The sequence below is a fragment of the Arachis ipaensis genome, chromosome B02 (genome assembly GCF_000816755.2).
Source record: "Arachis ipaensis cultivar K30076 chromosome B02, Araip1.1, whole genome shotgun sequence".
In the NCBI taxonomy this organism is placed as follows: Eukaryota; Viridiplantae; Streptophyta; class Magnoliopsida; order Fabales; family Fabaceae; genus Arachis; species Arachis ipaensis.
In genome coordinates, this window is record NC_029786.2 from 62,163,076 (window position 1) to 62,174,629 (window position 11,554).

At 33.6% G+C, this 11,554-nt stretch overlaps 2 long non-coding RNA genes across 2 annotated transcripts; one reads left to right on the plus strand and one right to left on the minus strand.

Moving 5' to 3' along the window:
• On the plus strand, nucleotides 6,983-9,913 carry LOC110268862. The gene is made up of 2 exons (XR_002357526.1): nucleotides 6,983-7,846; nucleotides 7,953-9,913. It is a non-coding gene; the product is annotated as an uncharacterized LOC110268862 (long non-coding RNA).
• LOC107625355 lies at nucleotides 9,236-10,402 on the minus strand. The gene is made up of 2 exons (XR_001617220.2): nucleotides 9,739-10,402; nucleotides 9,236-9,620 (listed from the first exon to the last, which is right to left on the minus strand). It is a non-coding gene; the product is annotated as an uncharacterized LOC107625355 (long non-coding RNA).

Below are 11,554 nucleotides of genomic sequence, written 5' to 3' on the forward strand. Positions count from 1 at the left end.
CACGTGCGAAACGAGCGAAAAACATGCACACGTGCGAAAAGAGCGAAAAACACAAATAAAAACACACACGTGAGAAATGAGAAAAAAATACACACGTGCAAAACGAGTGACAAATACGGGGATTTGCAAAACGAGCGAAATAATACAATAAAAGAATAAAAAACACACGCACACACGTGCGAAACGAGTGAAAAATACGAACACGTGCGAAAAGAGCAAAAAACACAAATAAAAACACACACGTGAAAACAAGCGAAAAATACGGGCATGTGCGAAACGAGCGAAAAAATACAATAAAAGAATAAAAGAAAACACACACGTGCGAAACGAGTGAAAAACACAAAAAAAACCCACACAAGTGTGTGAAATGATTGAAAAACACGCACACGTGCAAAATCAGCGAAAAACACAAAAAAAAATATAAAAAAACACATGTGCGAAACGATAAAAAAACACCCACATATACGAAACAAGCGAAAAACACACACACGTGCCAAATGAGTGAAAAACACGCATATGTGCGAAACGAGCGAAAAATATAAAAAAATAATAAAATAAAATAAAAACACGTGTGTGTTTTTTGCTCATTTCGCACGTATGTGTGTTTTTCGCTCGTTTCGCATGTGTGTATTTTTCACTTGTTTCGCACGCGTGTGTTTTTTGCTCATTTCGCATGTGTGTCTGATTTTTTTGTGTTTTCCGCTCGTTTCGCACATGCACTTGTTTTTCGCCTGTTTCACACGTATGTGTGTTTTTTCGCTCGTTCCGCACGTGTGTGGTTTTTTTTGTGTTTTTGACTCGTTTCGCACGTGTATATAGGTGTGTGTGTGTGTGTGTGTGTGTTTTGTGTTTTTCGCTCTATTCACACGTGTGTGTGTTTTTCGCTTGTATCGCGCATGTGGGTGGTTTTTTTGTGTTTTCTGTTGGTTTCGCACGTGTGAGTATTTTTCGCTCGTTTCGCATGTGCGTGTGTTTTTCACTCGTTTCGCACGTGTACGTGTTTTTTTCTCGTTTCGCATGTGTGCATATTTCACTCGTTTCACACGCGTGTATGTGGTTCTTTTGTGTTTTTTACTCGTTTCGAGCATGCGTGTATTTTTTGCTCGTTTTGCACGTGTGTGTTTTTTGTTGGTTTTGCACGTGTGTGTGTTTTTATTTGTGATTTTCTCTCTTTTCGCACGTGTGCGTGTTTTTCGCTCATTTCGCACGTGTAGGTGTGTTTTTCTGTGTTTTTTCCTCTTTTTGCACGTGTTCATGTTTTTCGCTCGTTTTGCACGTGTGTGTTTTTCGCTCATTCCGCACGCGTGTGTGTTTCTTTTGTTTTTTTCGCTCGTTTCGCATGTGTCAGTGGTTTTCGCACGTTTGTGTTTTTTATTTATTTTTTTATGTTTTTGTATTTTTCGCTTGTTTCTCATTTGTGAGTTTTTTATTTATTTTTTTTTGTGTTCTTCGCTCATTTTTCCCATATGTGTGTTTTTCGCTCGTTTCGTACGTGTATTTTTGTACCTATTTTTTTATGTTTTTCGCTCATTTCGTACGTGTGTGTCTTTTTTTTCTATTTTTTGCTCGTTTGCACATGTGTGTGTTTTTTGCTTGTTTCGCACGTGTGAGTGTTTTTCTTTATTTAATTATTTTTTTGTATTTTTTGCTCGTTTCGCACGTATACATTTTTTTCGCTCATATCGCACGTTTGTGTATTTTTCGCTCGTTTCACACATGTGGGTGTTTTTATCGTTTTGCACGTGTGTTTTTTTTTTTCGCTCGTTTCGCAAGTGTGTGTGTGTTTCTCGCTCATTTCGCACGTGTGGGTGTGTGTTTTTCTGTGTTTTTTTCTCTTTTTGCACGTGTTCGTGTTTTTTGCTCGTTTCGCACGTGTGTGTTTTTCGCTCGTTCTGCATGTGTGTGTGTTTCTTTTGTTTTTTTCTCTCGTTTTGCATGTGTCAGTGTTTTTCGCTCGTTTCGCACGTGTGTTTTTTATTTATTTTCTATATGTTTTTCGCTCGTTTCGCAAGTGTGTGTGATTTTTTTCTATTTTTCGCTCATTGCTTGTGTGTGTTTTTTTATTTTTATTTTTGTGTGTTTTTCGCACATTTTGCACGTATGTGTGTTTTTCACACATTTCGCTCGTTTCGCACGTGTGTTTTTTTCTATTTTTGGCTCGTTTTCACACAAGGGTGTATTTTTCGCTCGTTCTCTCGTGTGTGTGTTTTTTTATATTTTATTTTTTTTGTTTTCCGCTCATTTCGCACGTATGCGTGTTTTTCACTCATTTCGCACGTGTTCGTATTTTTCGCTCGTTTTTGCACGTGTGCGTGTTTTCTGCTCGTTTTCACACGTGTGCGTGTTTTCAGCACGTTTTCGTGTGTGTGCGTGTTTTTCGCTCGTTTCGCACGTGTGCGTGTTTTTCATCGTTTCGCACGTGTGTGCTTTTTTTTATTTTTTTTGTTTATCGCAGGTTTCGCACGTGTGTGTTTTTTGCTCATTTCGCACGTGTGCGTGTTTTTTGCTCCTTTCGCACACGTGTGGGTGTCTTTTTTCATTTTTGTATTTTTTGCTAGTTTCGCACGGGGGTGTGTGGTTTTTTTTGTTTTTCGCTGTTTTGCGTGTGTGAGTGTTTTTCGCTCGTTTCTCACGTGTGTTTTTTTATTTATTTTTGTTATCTTTTTCGCTCGTTTCGCACGTGTGTGTGTGTGTGTATTTCGCTCATTTCGCATGTGTGTGTATGTGTCTGTTTTTTATTTTTGTGTTTTTCGCTCGTTTCGCACGTATGCGTATTTTTCGCTCGTTTTGCACATGTGTGTCTTTTTTATGGTTTCGCACGTGTGTGCTTTTTTTTTTTTGCTTTTCGCTGGTTTCGCTCACATGTGGGTATTTTTTTCATTTTTATATTTTTCGCTCATTTCGCATCTGTGCGTGTTTTCGCTCGTTTCTCACGGGGTGTGTGTTTTTTTTATTTTTCGCTTGTTCCGCACGTGTGGGTGTTTTTTTGTGATTTTTGCTCTTTTTGCACGTGCGAGTTTTTCGTTCATTTCGCACGTGTGTGTTTTTCACTCGTATCGCACGTGTGTGCATTTTTTTTGTTTTTCACTCATTTCGCCCGTGCACATTTTTCGCTCGTTTCGCACGTATGCGTATTTTTCGCTCATTTAGCACGTTTGTTTCTTTTGCTCGTTTTGCACGTGTGTGTTTTTCGCATATTTCGCACGTGTGCGTGTTTTTCGCTCGTTTCGCATGAATGTATGTTTTTCGCTCATTTCGCAGTTCGCACGTGTGTGTGGTTTTTTTTTTTTTGTGTTTTTTGCTTATATATATAATCGATTATTAAGTTATAATTAATTTCTAACTCAATTTTTGGCAATTAAAATTTAAATGATTAAAATTATTAAATGCTGAATATTTTGTAACTAACTAATTTTGTTTTTGTTATTAAAATTTTAAAAAAGGTGAGTTGTTAATCAATTCTGAATTCAAATTTAAATTTAAATTTGTGTAAGAAAATATTTTGAATTTTTTTTACTAACCAGAATTAATTTTAAAATAAAAAATTATTTTGTACATCATATTATAAGATAGTGTAGTCATTCGTTTTTTCTTTAATGGCAATTATTGTCAAATAAAATGATATAAAAATTGAAAAAATATATTTACCAATCTAGGAATAATAATTCATTTTTCAATAGAATAAATTATATATTGAATAACAAAAGTTATTATAGTTTCTTTTTACACAAACTAATATAGTCAACGACGGTATTTTGGTAATATTACCAAGAAATATTAATCAATCTAATAGTTTTTGTAATGACATAAGTTTATAAGTTTAGAAACTTGAAAATCATGTCATAAAATATAAAATTTTAATCGGTAACAATGTTGATCATATTGTTTGACTTCCTGAATGAATATGATACCAATAAATAAAACTACCACAGTTAAATTTCAACAAAGGCAAATCTTCATAAGTATTGTTGTCATTAATGAGAATTTTTCTACTCTCAAGACAAATACTATTTTCTTTCACTGTATTTTCCAACTCGGCAGGTCGAGAACTAATCCTCCACGGATTGAAGCTCCATTTATTAAGGGTCTGCCGCTAGCTAATGAGTTGTTACATACACAAGGCGGTATTCGAAACTCTAATACTTACTTAGGTAGACGAGTGAGATGACCACTCAACCAATCCAAATCAATTAAGATAAATATTAATTATTTTTAATAATTTTTACATTAAAAATAATTAAACTTTGATTTTAATTATAATTTTATAAAATATTTATAGTAATAATTATTATATATATTTTTTGTTTAATCTTTTTTAATGTAAAAATTTATATATTTTTACATATACTAGTTATACATAAAGAAAAAAAAGAAGAGTTAAAATAACAAGCTAAGAGCAATAAAAATGATGATTCTTATAATTTTGTGTGGTCATCTATATATAGTAGACCAGAAGACTATGATTATCTAACAAAATTAATTTGTATTTATTGTATTCAATTTGAATAAGTAAGAAATCATCTTATTTTAGTTTAGTCTTTAATTCAGATGATTTGAATTTGACTCAATACCAAGATTCAGTTTTGCCAGTTTTTTTAAGCGACGATTTTTGCTATTACCTGAATCGGTACAGTCAAAGGTTCCTGGTTCGACTGGTCCGATCGGTTTTTCGAATCTTGGTATTGAGCCAAATTTAAATTATGTAAATTAAGAACTAAATTTAAATAAGATAATTTTTTACTTATTCAAATTGAATGTAATAAATACAAATTAATTTTGTTAGATAATAATAGTCTTTTAGTCTTTTATATATATATGGCCAAACAAAATTATAAGAAGTATCATGTTTATCGCTTTTGCTATTTCAACTCTTTTTTGTTATTTTTTTTTATGTTGAATTTTTTTTATGTATAAATATTTTCAAAATGAGAAGGCATGTATGAGTATTTCATTGATTTTTTGTTTGACGAACTGTAGTCCGAAAATGTTTTAATTTAGACATTCTACTACTGCGGATGAAAATTGGACTTGTAGTAATTTAGTGTGGACAGTGTACTTTTTATATTATTGAATAGAAGAATATTTGTTAAAATAAATATACCCATTGTAATGAATTTTCTTTTTCAATATTTTATTTTTTACCTAACAAACATCCATATTGAATATATTATTTTTATCAGAAGGCATACATGATTGATTAATAATTCTGTGTAAAAATACTCTTGTGGTGACTAAGTATTATATCGTTAATTCGCTAACACTATTAAAAAATAGTTATTACAGATGAATATATAGATTTTATCCCACGGAAATACAGACAGAATTAGAATTTTTTGTCAAAAAAAAAAAAAAAAAGAATTAGTATAAATTATAGACGAAAAAGAGAATTTGCCAATCATTCTATCGAAAAAATTAATTTTTTCGTGAAAAATGATTACCAACAAAAAATCCTTCTGTGATTAAGTAAACAAAAATACTGCATTTTATTAAATTATTACAGACAAAAAATTCGTCTATAATTTAAAACATTCCTATCGAAAATGTTGAATTAAACCTAACCTACTCCCTCTCATCTCTCTCAGTGGCAGCCCCCATTCAAACCGTTTCGAGCTCCATTCACAAATGAAACACGAGCTTCTTCCTCCGTCGCACGAGCTACTTCTTCTCTCCGTGGCTGCTACTTCTGCATCTTCCGATGGCTCTTTCACTTATTATCATTTGCTTGGATGAACGTTGAATCTGTTCTGTTCTGCTCTGTTCAAGTAATTTGTAATTCAATTAAATATTGTTTTGGTAGGCACTAAAAACCAGCAACTATGGTTATGAACCTATGCTTCAAAATTGTGGAATTTCTATAAGCACTGGCTTTACTCAAGTGGATGGTAGTGTTCTGCCTTTGCCAAGGGTATTTAATATTTATTTTTGTCATTGTACTCTTGAAACTTGTTTATTGTGTGTTGCCTTGTTGTTCTATTTGAATTTGTGACCTGAGGTTTTCTTAGTTATGACTTGGAAGGTCACTTGTTCGAGAAATGATTTTTCTCATTTAGCAAATGCTCTAGTAACTTGTTTTTTCTTGACTCCCACATGAAACTAAATGAAAGTCCTTTTTAAAAATCCTTTGTTTGAAATATGGATTTACATGGAAAAATTATCTTTTTGCTACTGTCATATCTAAATGCTATGCTGCCTCTGATGAATTATAAATTATTTTAAAGTTCCCTTTGCTGTTTGTGGCATGTTGGTATTATTTTTTGTTTCTTTTTTTTACCTACCTAAGCAAATGATGTTAAGTTCTTGCTGGTAGTTATTCTTGTTTGAGGTTACTTGCTTGTTAGATTTACAGAGACAAATTCTCACAGACAACTATCTACGTAAACTTCATGTACGTTTGTGTTTGATTTTTATGTTACAGAAGAGGCAATTCGAAAATCTACTGCACAAGAGCAGGATGATATTCAAGCTTTGAGGTTTGTTACCTTATTTATATATATAATTATAAAGGATTCTATTATACTTGCTATATTTGTTACTTTATTTATATATATAATTATAAAAAATTTTGTTTTACTAAATGAAAGTCCTTTTTAAAAATCCTTTGTTTGGAATATGGATTTACATGGAAAAATTATCTTTTTGCTACTGTCATATCTAAATGCTAGCTACCTCTGATGAATTATAAATTATTTTAAAGTTCCCTTTGCTGTTTGTGGCATGTTGGTATTATTTTTTGTTTCTTTTTTTTACCTACCTAAGCAAATGATGTTAAGTTCTTGCTGGTAGTTATTCTTGTTTGAGGTTACTTGCTTGTTAGATTTACAGAGACAAATTCTCACAGACAACTATCTATGTAAACTTCATGTACGTTTGTGTTTGATTTTTATGTTACAGAAGAGGCAATTCGAAGATCTACTGCACAAGAGCAGGATGATATTCAAGCTTTGATGTTTGTTACCTTATTTATATATATAAAGGATTCTGTTATACTTGCTGTATTTGTTACCTTATTTCTGGTTTTGGAACCTTTTAAGTTATAACTCCATATTTATGATTTTGTCCTGTGAAGTGTTAGCTCGTAGAGAAGTAGTAATTAGAGTATGTATCACATTCACAATTGTGGCGTTAACATTGCACTCTATCTGTTTGTATAAATGTCTCACCCAATAACTGAAATTTTTTTGCAGCAAAACCGTGTTATTTTTTTCCTTGTAACAATTACAGCTTTAGATAAATGGAAACCAAGTCATTTGAGGAACCTTATTCCACCGACGATGAGGTCTACTTGCAAAATGCAAGTGATGAAGATGATAATGACAGTACCTTTTCTTCCAGCTCCACCACCAAGTTACAGTTCAGGTCTTTTCTTCCTTGATATGTAGTATATACTTGTGAGAGTACTCAAGTGAATTCTTTGAGTAAAAAAATCATTTGATCTTAATGGTAAAAAGTTGAGTCCTCATAGAATTACCGGAAGCCAGATGTAGATAATTAATACCAGAAAGGAAAAAATTGATATTATCAATGAGGGCAAGAAGTATGAGAACCTGCAATAGGAACATAAACAAGATGATGCATGCCTATTCCTAGCGCAGGCCATGAGCTCATGCGTCGGTTGTCTACCCGCAACCCGACGTTACTCGGAGTGAACCCCGAATATGGTCCGTTTACTGTGTCAATTAGACACCTTGGCATCACGGTTACCCGTGTCAATTAGGCCTCATTATAATAACAGTTCAATGTGTATCACAGTAAGAAACAGTGCTATCAATTAGGCGAACATTCCCGCATTAGCAATCTCAAGCTATCAATTAAGCGGGCCCTTTCGCATTAGCAGTTTGGCACAAAAGTCTAATTAAACATACAATATGCTATCAGTTAGGCGGACATTCCCGCATTAGCAATTTTAGACTATCAGTTAGGCGGGCACTTCCGCATTAGCACTCGGCACAAAGGCCCATTCAATATAATTCTCAACTTTTATTTCATTCCTTGTTCCTCATTCTTTTTCTTTCCCTTTAAGTATCTTTTTCATCCTTTATTTCTTACTTTCTTTCCTTTCCATTATGCCTCCGCATAGCCTTACAACTAAACACACCTCCACATCACCAAGTAGCTAAAAGTACCTCCACATCACCATGAAACTAGGCGTACCTCCGCATCACCATTTAACTTTAAACGTTTTCTAGGGATAACTCACACAACTTTGATTAACTAGGTTCATACATTCTACCAAATTTGTACATATCCTTTGGTTCTAAGCCAAGTTTTACCACGTTTAGATTAGAATTGAATTAGATAGCCAGCTTAATAAAATTTGCTGCTGCACTAAAGAGAATTCAGAAAAAGTACAGCAAGCAGCCCTGTTTTTGATAAATCTATAATAAATTCAATTCTAATCCATTTCTTCTAAATTTTGGTGAGATTACAGTCAACATACCTAAGTTTCAGAATCCACAAGTTTCAGGTTCATATCACTTCATTTGATTAATTAATTATCAATTGGAAGTGGAGCCCTGTTTTCATAAACCAGTTCAGAGTTTCCAGCAAACAACCGACCTTCCATGTGACTTATCTAAGTGTACAAAATAGATATGAACATGAAACTTGTACTCACTTAAAATAGACTGATAGATCTTTAAAATCCTTTTGAAATCAACTCAAAATTCTGTTTAAATTAAAAGTTATAGCGTCTGGAAGTTGGTACTGTAGAACCAGAAAACCAGAAAAATCTGCAGCAACCACTAAACTTCAAAAAATCATATCTTCCAAACCCCTTGGCCAAATTCCCTGAAATTTTTATGTAATATTCAAGACACACTAAGGTTTTACAGAAAAATAGTTTCATCTAAAAATTAGGTCTCTACTGCTCCCAAAATGTCATTCGTTCTGCTGCCAATTATGCAGATTTCTGCAGAAATTCTGCAGAAAGTATTTCCAACAACCTCACATACCAAATCCTATATCCAAGCCTAGGATTCATCTAAAACCACATTTCTAACTTTCTTTTGACTAACCAAAGTTGCCCAAGAACTCTTAATTCAATATATCACAATTTCATATCATAGGTGCAACGTAACCATATTATCACAGCATCCACTCTTCAGCATTTCATCTATAACAACATATCTCAAATTCTGATTCATCAAATGAATTTCCAGCAACCATAGCAACATTTCATACACAAAATCATCATCAACAAGCACTAGCAACAAATATAACTTCAAAATACACAACATCGTCAATAATTACTACATTAAATCATTAAACCAATCACCAACTATAACCATGATTCAACTCAATTCCAACAATTATTCACACAAAGCAACCATAAATCATTTGCAGTTACTCATTTAATTTTATTGGCATTCATAACTTAAAACATTTATTTTTTAAAACAAATCCCCTACCTCAGTGTCACTATTAAAAGAAATCGGAAGCGGAATTACGGTGAGACAGCTGACTGGACCATTACTAGCCACGCAACAATTTTAGTCAAGATAACAGCGGCATTGCACCCCATCACAACCGGAGGAACAGCCACAACATTAGCTCCCACAACAGTGATCAGGTTTGTAGATACGGAAAATTGGAATCCAATGGAATTGGAAATAGAAATGGCTCTGGAAATTCAAAACAGAGCATAGACCAAAGTTGGATTAAACAAGAACAAGCATGTTAACAAGATATTTGCAGAGTAGGGCGTGTAATTGGAGCAGGGATAAGGAATAAAGGTTAAACCAGAGCAATTGATGTTGAACCTAATTGGAACGCGGATAGGGCAGCAGCGGCTCTAGCCCCTTCTTCTTGCTGGTAGTAGCGGTAGTGATGGCTAGGGTTTGGCGGTGATGGCTCCTCCAACAGCGGCGATGTGGCTCAACGGCGGCAAAGCTTCCCTTCCGTTCTCTGGTTCGCGCTTTCCTCATCAACGAGGGACTGATGGCGGCTTGGCGTTGGCGGCGACGACTCCAGCGCGGCGGCAAGGCACGGATGACGGGATTGCAGCGAACACGACGGGCTCCTGTTCTGTTCCTCATCGCAGCGCTTCCTTTCTCCCTGAACCATTGTCAATGGTGGCACAGCAGCCCGACGGTGACGGTGGCGCGATGATTCGGTGGTGGGGAGACGAAGACGCGTGGCTTCACGGACGGTGAGGCGCAACGCCGGCGCGGGACAGCCCCTCGCCTCTCCTCTGCCTCCCATCGCCAGCTCTCACTCTCGGATCTCTCTTTGCTTCTGTTTTTCCTTTTCCCTTTCTCCCTTTCTTTCTCTTAATCTGTCTCTGTTCATGTGTGTGGGTGTGGGGTAAAGGGAAAGAAAAATGGCGGTGGTGAGTGAGTCATGAGGGAGGGTGAGTGTGGCTCACCAAGGAGTTGACAGATTAGAGGGGTACGTGTGTGTAGGTTGGATAGGAGGAGTTAGGGTTTCAATTTGGGGATTGGGTTTCGTGTATGAAATTGGGGATTTTGGGTAATTTAGTAATTTTAATAAATTTAAAGGTAATAGAATAACAATTTAAAATTTAACTCATTCTCTTTTTTTTATATTTTTTTAATTAGGAGTACTTTGGTAATAAAAATTAAAATTTTAGTAAAAAGAAAAATTTTAAAACTAAGTTAAACTTTACGGACGATTTTGTAAGTAAAAAAATGTTAGGACGGAAAAAATTTTCAATCCTTATTTTAGGGAGAAAAATCATACTTAACCCTAAAAAAAACTAATTAGATTTCATTTGTTTTCAATGAGGTGAATGAGTTTTTAGGCCTAATCATAGTTAGAGTTGAGGAAGGTAAAAAAATACTAATATAAATACTATTTATTTTTAATACTCAATAATAAAAAAATATAAAAATTAAAACTAATATTATTCCATACAAAATAATAAAACATATATTATACTAAAAATATATTCAATCAGTATTTGTTATCATAATTTATCGATTACGTTATGACAAATATGGTTATTAAAAAAATTAAAATTAACTTGCACGCTATTAAAATATGTCTTTTTTTTTTTCAAAAAGTCCAAAAAATATCTGTAGATACTCAAAAAAATTTGCGTTTTCTAAAGAGAAAATAAAACAGAGACTTGCAAAGATGGAAAAGGAGCCCACCATGCTCTTTCTGAGTATCCATTACCATACCTAATTAGCAACAGAGATCTAATCTAAGCCGATTTGAAAGGGGATACGTGGACTTCATCTACATTGGGATTTAAGGTAATGAACTTAAGTCGAATTTGGGACCCTAATAATGCGCTTAGATTGATCTTGCTTTCTTTTGAGTCAATGTTATAACAAATATTATATTATATATACAAAAGTTTGATATATTTACAAGATAATTTTTTATTGAAATTAAGAAAATTTTTTAAGTATTTTTTTTCTTTTAGTTTTTAAATATTTTTAACAATAAATCAATCCTCAATAAATTATACATTAGCCCTATCAAAAAAATAAATAATTAATACATTAGATATTTTTATTTATATACTAATATATATTATTGATTATTAAGTTATAATTAATTTCTAACCTAATTTTTGGTAATTAAAATT